General features: G+C 44.2%; 1 protein-coding gene across 2 annotated transcripts in view; it reads left to right on the top strand.

Annotated features, from left to right (window-relative positions):
• The first annotated feature begins 1,970 nt into the window (after positions 1–1,970).
• znf318 (zinc finger protein 318) overlaps positions 1,971–15,768 on the top strand; it is a 97,387-nt gene continuing 83,589 nt past the window's right edge. The window contains exons 1-2 of one of the 2 annotated variants that reach the window (XM_060848084.1): positions 1,971–2,001; positions 12,185–12,335. The gene's annotated coding sequence lies outside the window, so the exon portion shown is untranslated. Of the gene's footprint in view, positions 2,002–9,926; positions 10,015–12,184; positions 12,336–15,768 lie in introns of those variants that run through there. The other variant, XM_060848092.1, reaches the window with a different exon arrangement.

Here is a 15,768-nt window from a genome sequence, read left to right as displayed (position 1 = left end):
AGGGTGTGCTGAATGGCCTCCACCATCTCTTAAATCACGAGAAAACTCCACCAATCTTTTAGTATGCATAGTAAATGTGAAATCCTTATAAGCCCACTTACCAGCAGGATGTTTCAAACCTTTATGAAGACAAACAGGGTAAGGCACATCCACTTGGCACCTTACCATCCAACCTCAAATGGTCTGGATGAGTGGGCAGTTCAAGTATTTGCACGAGAAAGCAACTGCAGAATCTTTGGAAATGAAGCTTGCATGCTTCCCCTTCAACTATAGGTCAATGCCGCATATGAGGACGGGAAAAGCGATGGCAGAACTATTGATAAGTCAACACCCTCGGATTAGGCTTAGCCTGACTTTCCTGAACTTGGGCGACAAGATTGAATAAAAACAAGATGCCCCCAAATGAAAGCTACCACAATGGGTATGGGCCAGACAGAGATTTTAAACCAGCAGATACGGTCCACATAAGGAACTTTGAATATGGCTTTCCATTGAATCTGAGGGTTGTCCTTTAAAAAAGTGGGATCTATTTCATTGTTGGTAAAGACCAGGGAGAAGACCACAAAAAAACAAGTAGACCACCTCTGTTGGCAGAAACCTTATACAGGCGCTTTGTGGCACTGCGGTATTGTCCAACCTCTGGGTCTGGAAACCCACGTTCAAATTGTTCAATTCTACTCTCCCTGCTACAATAAAGGCTTTGAGAAACTTGAAAGGATACAAAAAAAATTTGCAAGGATGTTGCAGGGTGGGCAGATTTGAGCTCTAGGGAGAAGCTGAATGTTCTGGGGTTATTTCCCCTGGAGCATCAGAGGCTAAGGGGCAACCTTATAGAAGTTTATAAAACCATGAGGGACATGGCTAGGGTGAATAGTCAAGGTCTTTTCCCCAGGTTAGGGGTGTCCAAAGTTAGAGGACGGAGGTTTAAGGTGAGGGGGCAAGATTTAAAAGGAACCTACGGTGTTACAATTACAACATTTAAATGCATCTGAATGGGTAACTGAATAAGAAGGATTTAAAGGGATCTGGCAAATTGTACTAGATTAATTTAGGATATCTGGTTGGCCTGGACAAGTTGGGTTGAAAGGTGTTGTTTCTGTGTTTTACATTTCTTTGAATCTAAGTCCCGTTTGTTCCAGAGCTGTGTAAAACATTTCTGAACAAGTTGATTTGAGGAAAAATCAGAACCAGTATATAAAAGACACACCCAAGGATGCATCTGCAGAAGTGTCTGTCCTGGGCTAGGATGGGTCCTTGTGTGTTGTGAGTTGTGACTCTTATTTTGATGTTGAACAATAAATGATGTTCCGTTCCAGTGAGTTCTACTGAGTTATTACAGACTGAATGGTTGGCTTTTGCTCCTGTCTTATGGTGTTACTTTGTACCTGTTTGATACAATGGAGCTGCTTGCTCAGCCCTTTCAGAATGAACCATATTGCTGTGGATCAAAAACAGAAGGTCTGGAACTATCTGTGAAGAGAAATCAGAGTTGACATTTTGGGTCCAGTGCTCCTTCCTCAAATTACTGTGGTTCTGGAGTCACATATGGTTCCTCCCTCCCTCTCCCTTGACTTGAGTACACCAGATGAATTTTCACTGCACGTTATAATGGTTTCATGATCACCATCACTCAGTCCACATTTTAATTCATGATTTGTTAAATGAGGTCAAATTCCACAAGCTGCCAAGGTGAGAATTGAACTCATATGCCACAGGCATTCTCCTGAGTGGCTTACCATGCCAGTGATCCTCTAGCCCTAAAGATTTTGTTGTACAGACACAATTTAATATCTGCAATATTATTACTTGTAATCTGGCATATAGAAACTGCACCTTTCAAATCTGAGTCCTGTTTGATTGTGGGATCTGAGGAGGAGTCCAGGCTGCAACCATCACGCCCCCTAATGGTCCAGTTTAATACAGCAGGCTGAACTGGGCGCACATGCGCTGTGCCTGCAGCAAGCCTTCCCCAGAAGTCTCTGCAGCACCGGGTCCATTTTGGTAACACATATATGACGCTGTTGTTCCGTATATTTTTACCGTTTTTGTTGCGATAAATATTGCAGTTTCATCGATTTTTCCGTATTTTGGTCGTTTTGAGAAAATAAAAGATGTGGCTTCGCTCTCATGTGGCTCGAGCGGGTGGCTGGTTCGCCTCTGCGTATTTGGTCAGCGAGCACTGAGCTTCGGCCTGACCCTACGCCGTCTGGACGTGTAGCTGCGGTGAAGCGCGCACGAGCCTGCAACCGTTTTCCTTTCCATCGAACGTTGGCAGGAGCAGCGGGGGGAGGGGGAGGGGGAGTTTAAACCAGACAGCCGTTAGGCACGCGCTGTCCCCACACCCCCTCTCCTTAACTCACCACAAACTTGCCCTCCCATTGACCATCTCCCCTCCACTTACCCCACCCCCACCCCAACCCCCTCCACTCACTACCCTCCCCCCTCCACCCCTCTCGCCCCTCCACCCCTCACCCCCCTCTACCCCTCACCCCATCTTCACTCACCACTCTCCCCCTCCACTGACTACCCTTCCCTACCCCCCTCACTCCCCAACTCCCCCTCCACTCAACCCATTCCCCACTCCTCCCCTCCCCCCTTGCACACTCACTGCCCTCCCCCCTCCACTCACCGCCCTCCCCCCTCCACTCACCGCCCTCCCCCCTCCACTCACCGCCCTCCTTCCTCCACTCACCGCCCTCCTTCCTCCACTCACCGCCCTCCTTCCTCCACTCACCGCCCTCCTTCCTCCACTCACCGCCCTCCTCCCTCCACTCACCGCCTGCTCTCCCTCTGTTTGCTCACTGCCTTGCCCACCAGCTCAGTCACTGCCCATCTCCCCATTCCTGCACCGCCCTCCTCCCCTTCACTCACTGCCTTCCCCCACTAGCCCCCCTTACCATCTTTCCCTGCTCCCTCACCACATTCTCCTCCCATTCCCCAACCCTCCCAACACGCTCTCCTCTCCATCCACCCACCCACTCTTCTCTCCTGCACCCCCATTTCCCACACTACATTTTCCTTGCCTTCCCTCAACACACCACCACGCTCTCGTTCCCCCATCCCAGCACTGTGAAGCAGTAGTGCTAACCACTGAGCCCATCTCATCCTCTCCTCTGTCTTCAGCCCTGCATGTCTCCTCTACCTCAACACCCCCCCCCCCCCAATCCTGTCCAGGCATTCTTTTTTGCAACCTTCCCCTCTGACCTCTCCACTCCACAATGTTTGCCCCCACTTCCCCACAACCATTCCTTTCACCAAATTCCCTCCTTCCCCCCCCCCCCATTGTGCTGGAGAGTAAATGAATAGCTGGATAGAATAGACAAATATTGTTCAAAAAGGGTAGTAGAGACAACCCTGGTAATTACAGACCAGTGAGTCTCACTTCAGTTGTTGGTAAAGTGTTGGAAAAGATTATAAGAGATAGGATTTATAACCATCCAGAAAAGAATAATCTGATCGGGGACAGTCAGCACAGTTTTGTGAAGGGTAGGTCGTGCCTAACGAATCTTACTGAGTTTTTTGACAAAGTGACCAAGCAGGTAGATGGGAGTAAACAGGTTGATGTGGTGTATATGGATTTCAGCAAGGTGTTCGATAAGGTTCCCCACAATAGGCTATTATACCAAATGCGGAGGATTGTGGGTGACATAACAGTGTGGATCAGTAATTGGCTTGCTGAAAGAAAACAGAGGGTTGTAGTTGATGGAACATGTTCATGTTGGTGTTGGGTCCACTGTTGTTGGTCGTTTTTATAAATGACCTGGATGAGGGCTTAGAAGTGTGGGTTAGTAAATTTGCGGACGGCACTAAGGTCAATGGAGCTGTGGATAGTGATGAACGATGTAGTAGGTTGCAGAGAGACAGATAGGATGCAGACCTGGGCTGAGAAGTGGAAAATGGAGTTTAATGTGTACAAGTGTGAGGTGATACACTTTGGATGGAGTAATTGGAATGCAAAGTACTGGGCTAATGGTAAGATTCTTGGGAGTGCAGATGAGCAGAGAGATCTCGGTGTCCATGTACACAGATCCTTGAAAGTTGCCACCCAGATTGACAGGGCTGTTAAGAAGGCATACAGTGTTTTGGCCTTTATTAATAGAGGGATTGAGTTCCAGAACCAGGAGGTTTTGCAGCAACTGTACAAAGCACTGGTGCGACCACACTTGGAGTATTGTGTACAGTACTGGTCACCGCATTATAAAAAGGATGTGGAAGCTTTGGAAAGGGTGCAGAAGAGATTTACTAGGATGTTGCCTCGTATGGAAGGAATGTCTGAGGTGGAAAGGCTGAGGGCCTTGAGGTTGTTCTCTTTGGAGAGAAGAAGGTTGAGAGGTGACTTAATAGAGACAAAAAGATAATCAGAGGGTTAGAAAGGATGGACAGGGAGAGCCTTTTTCCAAGTCTGGGGACGGCAAACACGAGGGGACACAACTTTAAAGTGAGGGGAGATAGGTATAAGATAGATGTCAGAGGTAGTTTCTTTACTCCGAGAGTAGTAAGGGTATGGAATGCTTTGTCTGCAACAGTAGTAGGTTTGCCAAGTTTAAGTGCATTTAAGTTGTCATTGGACAGGCATATGGACGTACATGGAATAGTGTAGGTGGGATGGGCTACTGCTCCTCGGATGCTACCTGAACTGCTGTGCTCTTCCAGCACCACTAATCCCCAGAATCTGGTTTCCAGCATCTACAGTCATTGTTTTTACCTTCAGATTAGTATGACAGAGTGGTGCAACATCGAGGGCCCAAGGGCCTGTACTGCGCTGTAATGTTCTATGTGACTGAAGGGTTGGAGCAGCATGTAAGGTCTTAAGATTGCTTGATCAGTGACTTTGTTTCTGTTCAAGCCTGACATGCTACATCCCAACTGGAACTAGATGAACATCCTTGCAGGAAGTTTGCTGGTGTGGCTGGTGGGGATTTAACCTAATTTGGCATAGGATGTGGGATATGGAGTGGAGGTTCAGTTGGGTGGTTTACAGACAAGTTTAGAAGAAAAATCAGTCTATTAGGCAATGTGAAGTCAAGGCATAAGTGAGCATCACAAAGCTGGGTGGCACATATTCTAGTGCAAGGAGTCTTGTAAATAAGATAGGTGATTTTTTTTATTGTTGCATGTACTGAGATATTGTAAGAAGTGCTTTGTGTAATATACAGGCAGATAATACCATACAAAGTGCTTTATGGTAGCAGAACAGTGCAGAATATGGTTCTTAGATCCTCAACTGAGGCTGTATGAGGAGAAATTAAAAAAAAGTGGGTTGATCACCTGATTGGGGTTGAAGTTTTTAAATAAAAATAGGCAAGTCTCAAGAGAGGTGTAACATTATGGGGGATTTCTCAATATTATCTGGGATGGCCAAAATGTGTACGGCTTGGAGAGATTGGGATTCTTAGTGGGTCCGGAAGAGCTTTTAAGCCAGGATGTAGAATGTTGGAGAAGAATTTATGCCTTGACTGGTGCAGAACTTATTTTTAGGGAATGAATCAGAAGGAAATGATATACATCACATTGCAACAGTTTTTGGTGATAATAACCATAACTGAATTAGATTTAAGATATAGATAAGGACAAAGATATACTGAAAATCAAGCTCTGAATTGGGGGAAGGCTAATTTTAATAAGACAAGGTCTGGCTGAAATGAACTGGGAGCAGCAACTTGCTGGGAAATCCCCATCATAGCAGTGCAAAACTTTCAGAACGGTATAGTCAAAGTGCAGAGCTAATATTTTCCCATAAAGTTCAAGGGTTTAAGTAACAATTCTGGAGAACACTGGATGCCAAGGCATGCAATGGAAAAAAAGGAGATGCTTATAGATTCTGAAGGCTCAAAACTGTGATGCTGCAGAGGAGTGTAGAGACTGCAAGGATTGTTTACAAGGGAAATCAGAACAAAGTGGGCGTGAAAAAGCATTGTTGAGAAACATGAAGGAAAATCCACAAGTGTTTTATAAATATGTTGGGGGCAGGTCAACGTCCAAAGAAATAATGTGCTCGTTCGGGACCATGTGCAGTGTGTGTATGGAGCTGAGGTTTTAAATTTGTATTTGGCATCTGTTTTACTGGAGGGAAGCCTGTTGCACAAAGCCTGTTTGGTGCTGAGTCCCTTCCTGTTTGTTGAGCATGTTCATAACCCAAATATGAATGTAAGAGGTATGATGAGTAAGTTTGCAGATGGCACAATGACTGGTGGTGGGATAAATTGTGAAGAAGAAAACTTTATAGAATGATAATAGACAAGTTGGTTAGGTGAACTGAGGGGGACAAATGGACTTTAATCCTGAAAAATGTGAAGTATTGCATGTTGGAAGGGCTAATAATGCAAGGGAATATATGTTGAGCAGAAAGGCCCTAGGAAAGAGAGATGTGCAGAAGGATCTTGGTATGCACGTATACCAGTCCTTTGAGTAGCAGGACAGATAAAGTGCTCAAGGCAAATGGTAGAACTTGACCAGTGCAGCAAGTGATAGAGTTCAAGAGTGAAGAGATGATGCTGGAACTGTATAAAACCATAATGAAAATATTGTTTGCAGTTTTGGAATCCACATTATAGGAGGGATGTGATGGTACTAGAGAGGGGACAGAGAAGATTTACCAGGATATTGCTTGGGCCGCAGAGTTTCAGTTCTGAAGAGAGATTGGACGAACTGGAGTTTTCCTTAGAACATGGGTGCTTGAGAGGGAATATGACTGAGATGTATAAAATTATGAGGGGCATAGATAGGAAGAAATTATTTGCCTTGGATGGAAGAATCAATGAGCAAGGTACAATGTTTGCAAGAGATGTGAGGAAAGATATTTTCACCTGCAAGGTGGTATGAATTTGGAACTCAGTGTTTGTAAGGGTGGTGGATGCAGAACCTTTACGAAATATCTCCATGTGCAATTGCAATGCCAAGACACTGGGCTAAGTACTGGAAAGTGGAAGCAGTTAACTTCGCCAAAACTGGGGAATTGTGTGCGATTCTCATTGCCACAGGACAGGAAGGATATGATCACAGTAGACAGCATGCAGAAGAGATTGACCAAAATGTTCAGCTGTGACGAGAGACTGGCTGGAATAGGATTGTTTCCTACAGAGCTCAGGGGTAATCGGAGGAGCAAAGACAGGCTAGATGAAGAGAAATGTTTCCTCTTAAGAGAGGAGTGAGTAACCAGTGACCACAATTGTAAGGGGCAGGAGGCTTAGAGGGCATTTGAGGAAGAACTGTTCACCAGAGGGGAGCGGTAGAGGCAGGAATCCTCAAGATATCTAAGAACAATTTAGATTGAAATGCTGGAGCATTGAAGGTTACAGACCGAATGCCATAAAATGAGAATAGAATGGATGCATATTTGACAGTGGTAGCTAGAATTGGTTGAAGGGTCTCGTTCATGTTGCACTTTCTTAGCCTGTATGATCCTGAGTAAATGAGTTGCAGGTTGACAAGCTGATGTACTCGATCCTGGAATTGTTATAAGATGTTGTTAATGAAGTAGTAAATGCATTGGTATTAATTTTTTTTTAAAACTCCTGAATCAGGAAAGGTTCTGTTGGACTGGAAAGTAGCAGCAAAAAACCTTCATCCAAGAAGGGAGTTAGGTAGCAGGAAGCTATAGATCTGAAATTTTGGAGATTTGTAGCTCAGATCATCTTGTAAGTTTGCTCGCTGAGCTGGTAGGTTTGATCTCAGATGTTTCATTATCATGCGAGGTAACATCATCAATGAGCCTCCGGTGAAACGTTGGTGTTTTGTCCCGCTTGCTACTTATCTGTTGTGACTGTAGTTCTGTGAGCGTGATGCCTGATATGGGATGTTAGAATTGATCACTAAAGTCAATTTAGTTGTATACTTAAGAAAAATTTGGTAATGAGGAGGCGTCAGCACAATTTTGGCAATGGGAAATCACATTTAATCAACTTACTGAAGCTCTGAAGGAGATACGTACTGTGGGTTAAGAGGAGTCTGTATTTAACATGGATTTCAAGAAGGCATTTGATCAGGTCCGCATCCAAAGTTGTTGTGAAAAGTGAGAACTTGTGGTGTTGGGGCAAGATATTAGCATGGAAAGAAAGATAAGCAAACAGTATGCATAAGTAGATCTTTGTCTGATTGCAGGATGTGCTGACTGAAATCTTGTATGATTGCAGGATGTGCTGACTGAAATCTTGTATGGGTTTATGTTGTGCTTTCCACATTTTACATCTGTTACATAGAACATAGATGATACAGCGCAGAACAGGCCCTTCAGCCCACGATGTCGTGCCGAACATTTGTCCTAGCTTAAGCACCTTTCCATGTACCTATCCAATTGCTGTTTAAAGGTCACCAATGATTCTGACTCTGCAACTCCCACAGGCAGCGCATTCCATGCCCCCACCACTCTCTGGGTAAAGAACCTACCCTTGACATCCCCCCTATACCTTCCACCCTTCACCTTAAATTTATGTCCCCTTGTAGCACTCTGTTGTACCTGGGGAAAAAGTCTCTGACTGTCTACTCTATTCCCCTGACATCTTATAAACCTCTATCAGGTCACCCCTCATCCTTCGCCGTTCCAATGAGAAAAGGCCTAGCACTCGCAACCTATCCTCGTATGACCTATTCTCATTCCAGGCAACATCCTGATAAATCTCCTCTGCACCCTCTCCAAAGCTTCCACATCTTTCCTAAAATGAGGCGACCAGAACTGCACACAGTACTCCAAATGTGGCCTTACCAAGGTCCTGTACAGCTGCAACATCATCTCACGACGCTTGAATTCAATCCCTCTGCTAATGAACGTTAATACACTATAGGTCTTCTTACAAGCTCTATCCACCTGAGTGGCAACTTTCAAAGAGCTATGAACATAGACCCCAAGATCCCTCTGCTCCTCCACCTTACTAAGAACCCTACCGTTAACCCTGTATTCCGCATTCTTATTTGTCTTTCCAAAATGGACAACCTCACACTTGACAGGGTTGAACTCCATCTGCCGCTCCTCAGCCCAGCTCTGCATCATATCTAAGTTCCTTTGCAGCCAACAACAGCCCTCCTCACTATCCACAACTCCACCAATCTTCGTATAGTCTGCAAATGTACTGACCCACCCTTCGCCTCCCTCTTCCAAGTCATTAATAAAAATTACAAACAGCAGAGGACCTAGAACGGATCCCTGCGGAACTCCACTTGTAACTGGGCTCCAGGCTGAATATTTACCATCTACCACCACTCTCTGACTTCAACCAGTCAGCCAGTTCTCCATCCAACTGGCCAAACTTCCCACTATCCCATGCCTCCTGACTTTCCGCATAAGCCTACCATGGGGAATCTAATCAAATGTCTTACTAAAATCCATGTACACTACATCCACTGCTCTACCCTCATCCACATGCTTGGTCACCTCCTCAAAGAATTCAATAAGACTTGTAAGGCAAGACCTACCCCTCACAAATCCGTGCTGGCTGTCCCTAATCAAGCAGTGTCTTTCCAGATACTCATAAATCCTATCCCTCAGTACTCTTTCCAATACTTTGCCTACCACCGAAGTAAGACTAACTGGCCTGTAATTCCTGGGGTTATCCCTATTCCCTTTTTTGAACAGGGGGACAACATTCACCACTCTCCAGTCCCCTGGCACCACCCCCCTTGACAGTGAAGACGAAAAAATCATTGCCAACGGTTCTGCAATTTCATCTCTTGCTTCCCACATAATCCTAGGATATATCCCGTCAGGCCCGGGGTGTTTGTCTATCCTCCAGTTTTTCAAGTTACTTAGATGAGGAAAATGAAGACATAGCTAAATTTGCAGGCAGCACCTAAATGGGTAGAAAACGATGTTGTGAAGAAGACAAAGAATTTGCAGATGAGTACAGGCTGAGTGAGTAGACAAATACAGCAAATTTTGTTTTTCTGGCAGCTCATGAACTGGCACTCTGAATAAATTAGTGAAAATTGTACACCAGAAATACTGGATGTTTACTGTATTATCACAGTCTCCACTATGTCTGAGTAGTCAGTTGAGGGTACTAGTGAGAAGGCTCTCTGTTGGTAAGTTTTATTTAAGGCACAATTGCACTATTACTTGTGACTTATGCTGTTAGTAAAATGTAAGAGTAATGTGTATACTTGCATTACGTTTCTGTTATTTAGTGTGTGCTTTTACATTGATTATGTGGATCTGTTGATCACCCAGTGCACTGCTGGTCTCATAGGTGTCAATTACTAAAACGTTTGCTGTATCTGGCAATGGAGTAATATGTGAGAAAATGCAAAATTGTTCACTTGACAGTGGAAGTAAAAAAGCAGGGTATGACATAAACAAGAACTACAGGATTCTCAACTGCACAGGGATTTAAATGATCTGCAGTGCAAGTCTCAAGAAGTTTGTAATCAGGAAGGCGATTGGAATGCTATCCTTTTATTTCAAAAAGAATTGAACGCAAAAGTGAGGATGCCAAGCTTTACTTGTATAGCGCATTCATGAAACCACATCTGGGGGATAGAGATGGGGATCTTCGTGGAGGTGGTCGGGTTGCACTCAGCTAAAACCCTTAATCATACCTTATTGCAAGATTTGAATATTTGTGTACTCTGGCTGATCTTTGCATTCTATCTTCCATAAACTAAAGATAACCTTAAAGTCCACTTCCTGTCTAACTCAGGCGAAGTCCAATTAACATCACCCCTGGGCTTGCAGAGTTAAATTGACTCATGTTGAGCATTACCTTAATTTTCAAATTTTCATTTTTGTTTTTCAATCCCTGTCTAGAAAAGAGAAGCTGAATGTTATTTAAATAGAGAAACATTCCTGAAAATTCCATTGCAGCAATTTAGGACGACTTGTACGTAAATCACAGAACTTTAGCATGCAAGCTGAGCAGGTTGATAGGGAAGGCAAGTGGAACATTGGCTACTAATTTGAAGGCAATGAAGTATCAAAGTATGGAAGTCTTGCTAATGTTGTGCAATGCACTAGTTAAATTACAGCTGGAATACTGTGAACAGTTTTGGTTCTTATATCTGAGGAAAGATGCACTGATATTGGAGAAAATCCAGAGAAGCTTCACCAGTTTGATCCAGAGTGTAGAGGGACTGTGTAATGAGGAGAGATTGAGTAGTTAGGCCTGTACTTACTGGAGTTAAGAAGAATGAGTGGTGGCCATTATTGAAATGAAAACTATTCTTAAGGGACTTGGCAGTAGATGTAGAAAAGTTATTCCCCCTTGAGGGCAGTCTCTGACCAGAGGGTATAATCGCCAAATAAGAGGTCACACATTTAAGACAAAGATGAGGAGGAATCGGATCATTCATGATCTTGGTGACTGGTGGAGCAGACTCAAAATGTGGAAAGACCTTCTGCTTCTGTTCCTTATAGTCTATACTGTGCCCCATCCCTTTCTTTGTGATCTCCTCCAGCATTCAAGGTACCTGTACTCCTCTAATTCTGACCTCTTGCACATCTTGGCTTTTAATTGCTCTCCTATCAACAAATTTTGTTTGGAATCCTTCCAATTCTCAGCTTTGGAATTCCTATGTTAAACATGTTTGTCTATATTCCTTTAACATACTCCTTAAAACTGTTAAAAATCTCTCAACGCCAGTTAATAGATCAACAGGTTTATTTGGAAGCACTAGCTTTCAGAGCGCTGCTCCTTCATCAAGTGGTTGTGGAGTATGAAAGAGCGGCGCTTCGAAAGCTAGTGCTTCCAAGTAAACCTGTTGGACTATAACCTGGTGTTGTAATTTTTAACTTTGTACACTCCAGTCCAACACCGGCATCTCCAAATCCTTAAAACTGACACCCTAGACAAATATTTGGTCATCTCTCCTAATTCCTTGCATTGTATGGTGTTTGATATTATATTGTATCACATTTGTAAAAGACAAAATGGTGGATATTTTCTGATTGTGGGCTGCAAACTGGAATATGTGAATCTCTGGTGAGATGATCAGGTTCTTATATATTGTAAACTGACCCTGTTCCCTGCCCCAAATCTTTTAAGTCATTAACATTTGAGTCATTGTATGTCAGGGCAAAAAATAAAGGTTAAATAATTATATCCCTGTAAAAAGAAGAAAAATTCTCCAAGGAATGTTTGGAAGGTGAATTTCATTGAATGGAAATTAATAAAACTGAGGAAGATGTGGAGAGTGAGGAACATGTTTGTTACAGTTAGCTGACTAAATATGTTCACTGTCTTTTCCTTTGCTCCAACAGGAGTGATTTCCAGATCACCTTTCCAAATCTGGACTTGATCAAACTTTAAGGATACCTGTTGAAACCAAATTCTGTATCTATCTCCCAGAAAGAAGATTATCATCTACTACCTTTTTGGATAACTAGTGGATGGATTATATGACATCAAGAGGTGGGGTGAACATCTTTTTGAATGTTTTTGACATATTATAAAATAACTATTGTATTATAAGTTTTTGGATATTTATGGATAAAGGCAAGAATGGAACTCTGGTAAAGGTGCTAAATTGGAGAAAGGCCAGCTACAACCGAATTTGCAAGAATTGGAGAATGTGAATTGGGAGTGGCTGTTTGAGCATAAATTCACATCTGACATGTGGAAGTCTTTTAAGGACCAGTTGATTAGAGTGCAGTACAGTCATGCTCCTGTGAAAATGAAGGACAGGGATAGCAGGATTCACAACCCTTGGATGCAGGAGAAATTATTAGCTTGGTAAAACAAAAAGGAAGCATACCAAAGCACTGGCAACTAAAAACAGACAACATTCTTGAACACAGGGAAAGTAGGGCAAAGCTCAAATGAAGAGTTATTAGGGCTAAAAAGATATGAAATGCCGTAGTGAGCAGGGCATTGGATACTTAAATTATGACCAAGAGGATACCTGGGAAAAGAGTAGGTCCACTCAAAGTTAAAGGATGGAGGTTTTGTATGGAGCCAGAGAAAATGGGTGAGATCCTTAATGAGTACTTTACATTGATATTCACCAAAAAGAGGAACGTAAGGGACGTTGAGGAGAGGGAAAGATGTATGAATGCTTCTGGGCAGGTCAACAGAATGAAGAAGGAAGTGTTGGGTATTGTAATATTTACTAAGGTAGTCAAGTCCCTTAGGCCAGACGGGATCTATCCCATGATACTGTAGGAGGGAAGGAGGAAATGGCTGGGGTCTTAATAGGTATCGTTGTATCCTCTTTGGCCTTAGGTGAGGTTTCAGAGGAATGGGCAGTGGCCAGTGTTGTTCCTTTGTTTAAAAAGGGAAACTGATAATCCAGGTGATTACAGGCTGGTGAACCTGTTGTCAGTGGTGGGGAAGCTGTTGGAGAAGATTGAGAGATAGGATTTGGCTGTAAGCTTGCTTGCTGAGCTGGTAGATTGGTTCTCCAATGTTAAATCACCATGTTAGGTCACATCGTCTGTGAGCTTCCGATAACATGCTTGTGTTCTGTCCTGCTTGTTATTTATCTGTCTTGATCTGTCATGGTGGGTGATATCACTTCTGGTTCTTTTTCTGAGAGGTTGGTAAATGGGGTCCAAATCAACATTCTTGTTAATGGAGTTCTGGTTTGAATGCCAGACCTCTTGGAATTCCTGTGCATGGCTTTGTTTAGCCTGTTTCAGGATAGATGTATTGTCCCAGTCGAACTAGTGTCGGGCTTCATCTGTGTGTATGCATACTAGTGATAGTTCATCATCTTTTGGTGGCTATTTGGTGCTCATGTACTCTGGTGGCTACTTTCCTGTCCGTCTGTCCAGTGGAATGTTTGTTGCAGTCCTTGCAGGGTATTTTGTATATAATGTTCATCCAATACACATGGTAATGCCTCGAGGCCAGGCATTCTGACCAGAACTTCATTAACAAACACATCGATTTGGGCCCCATATACCAACCTTTCAGAGAAATAATCAGAAGTGATATCACCCACCACAACAAACCAAGATAGATAAGTAGGCAAAAGTGAGGATTGCAGATACTGGAGATTAGAGTCGCGGGTGTGGTGCTGGAAAAGCACTGCAGGTCAGGCAGCATCTGAGAAGCAGGAAAATGAACATTTCTGGCAAGAACCCTTCGTCAGGAATTCCTTCCTAATGAAGGACTTTTGCCCAAAACATAAATTTTCCTGTTCCTAGGATGCTGCCTGACCTGCTGTGCTTTTCCAGCACCACACACTCAAGTCAGATAAATAGCGAGCGTGATAGAACACCAGTGCTTCATTGAAGGCTTACTGATGGTGTTACCTAGCATGGTGATGAAGCGTCTGAGAACAAATCTGCCAGCTCAGTGAACAAATGTAAAACCTGATCCACAACCTGAGTACAAATCTCCAAAAATTGAAACACCTATGGGTGCAATATGCTCAAATTAGCCTGAAGATGGGAAACCACAGCGCCATCTGACTGAGTGCCACCTGCCGACAACTGTACTTTCTACACGAATGCTTCAGGAAACACGTATTGCCTCCAAACAGACCCCACAACCAAGGATATATTTCCCTTCCCTCCCCTATCCACTCCCTCTGTGACTCCCTCGTCAGGTCCACACCCCCCACCAACCCAACCTCCACTCCAGGCACCTTCCCCTGCAACCGCAAGAAATGCAAAACTTGCATCCACACCTCCCCCCTCACTTCCCTCGAAGGCCCCAAGGGATCCTTCCATATCTGTCACAATTTCACCTGCACCTCCACACACATCATGTACTGCATCCGCTGCACCCAGTGTGGCCTCCTATACATTGGGGAGACAGGCCGCCTACTTGCGGAACGTTTCAGAGAACACCTCTGGGACACCCGCACCAACCAACCCAACTGCCCCGTGGCTGAACACTTTAACTCCCCTTCTCACTCCACCAAGGACATGCAGGTCCTTGGCCGCCTCCATTGCCAGACCAAGGCAACTCGACGTCTGGAGGAAGAGCACCTCATCTTCCACCTAGGAACCCTCCAACCACAAGGGATGAATGCAGATTTCTCCAGCTTCCTCATTTCCACTCCCCCCACCTTATCTCAGTCCCAACCCTCGGACTCAGCACCGTCGCCTTGACCTGCAATCTTCTTCCCGACTTCTCCACCTCCCCACCCCCTCTCCAGCCTATCACCCTCACCTTAACCTCCTTCCACCTATCGCATTCTCATCACTCCTCCCTACTTTTTATCTTAGCCTGATTGGCACACCTTGCTCATTCCTGAAGAAGGGAAAATCAACATTTCGGGCAGGAGCCCTTCATCAGGAATATTGTAATCCTACCGGCAGAAAAGGGCGCATGACTGTCATCCTGAACAGAAGACAAGACATCACAAAAGCAAACACACTATTGACAGATACAGATATCTACCAGCAGGTGGCGATGGACCCAACTCTACAGCGAGAAAACTGTATTACAGCAGCCCTGAGGAAACTTCACTAGACAAGTGAAATTAAAAAGACAGACCTCCAAAGAATGAAACCTGAAAGATCCATCATCCCCTGTTTCTACGGTTTACCAAAGGTACATAACCAAGGGGCCCCTCTCAGACTTATAGTTTCACTTTCTGGTACACCGATGTACAGACTCGCAAAGAAACTGCAATGCAAACTGAAATACCTAGTTGATGACTCAAGTCTCTCCATCCACTGCACCCAGGAATTCCTTAGCATATCAAAGACACCAAGGTAGAGTACGATGAGGTCATGGTTTACTTGCATGTGAAGGCCCTATTCACAATAAACAGCGCCTTGGCTAATGAAGCACTGGCCTCGCTGCTAGACAAACCGAGGACGCAAACACCTTGACAGCAATAACTCGATCAGCAAGGACAGCATCCTCAAACTAATAGACCTGTGCTTCA

Source organism: Hemiscyllium ocellatum, chromosome 3, assembly GCF_020745735.1.
Source record: "Hemiscyllium ocellatum isolate sHemOce1 chromosome 3, sHemOce1.pat.X.cur, whole genome shotgun sequence".
In the NCBI taxonomy this organism is placed as follows: domain Eukaryota; kingdom Metazoa; phylum Chordata; class Chondrichthyes; order Orectolobiformes; family Hemiscylliidae; genus Hemiscyllium; species Hemiscyllium ocellatum.
This window is presented reverse-complemented; position numbering and strand designations above follow the sequence as displayed.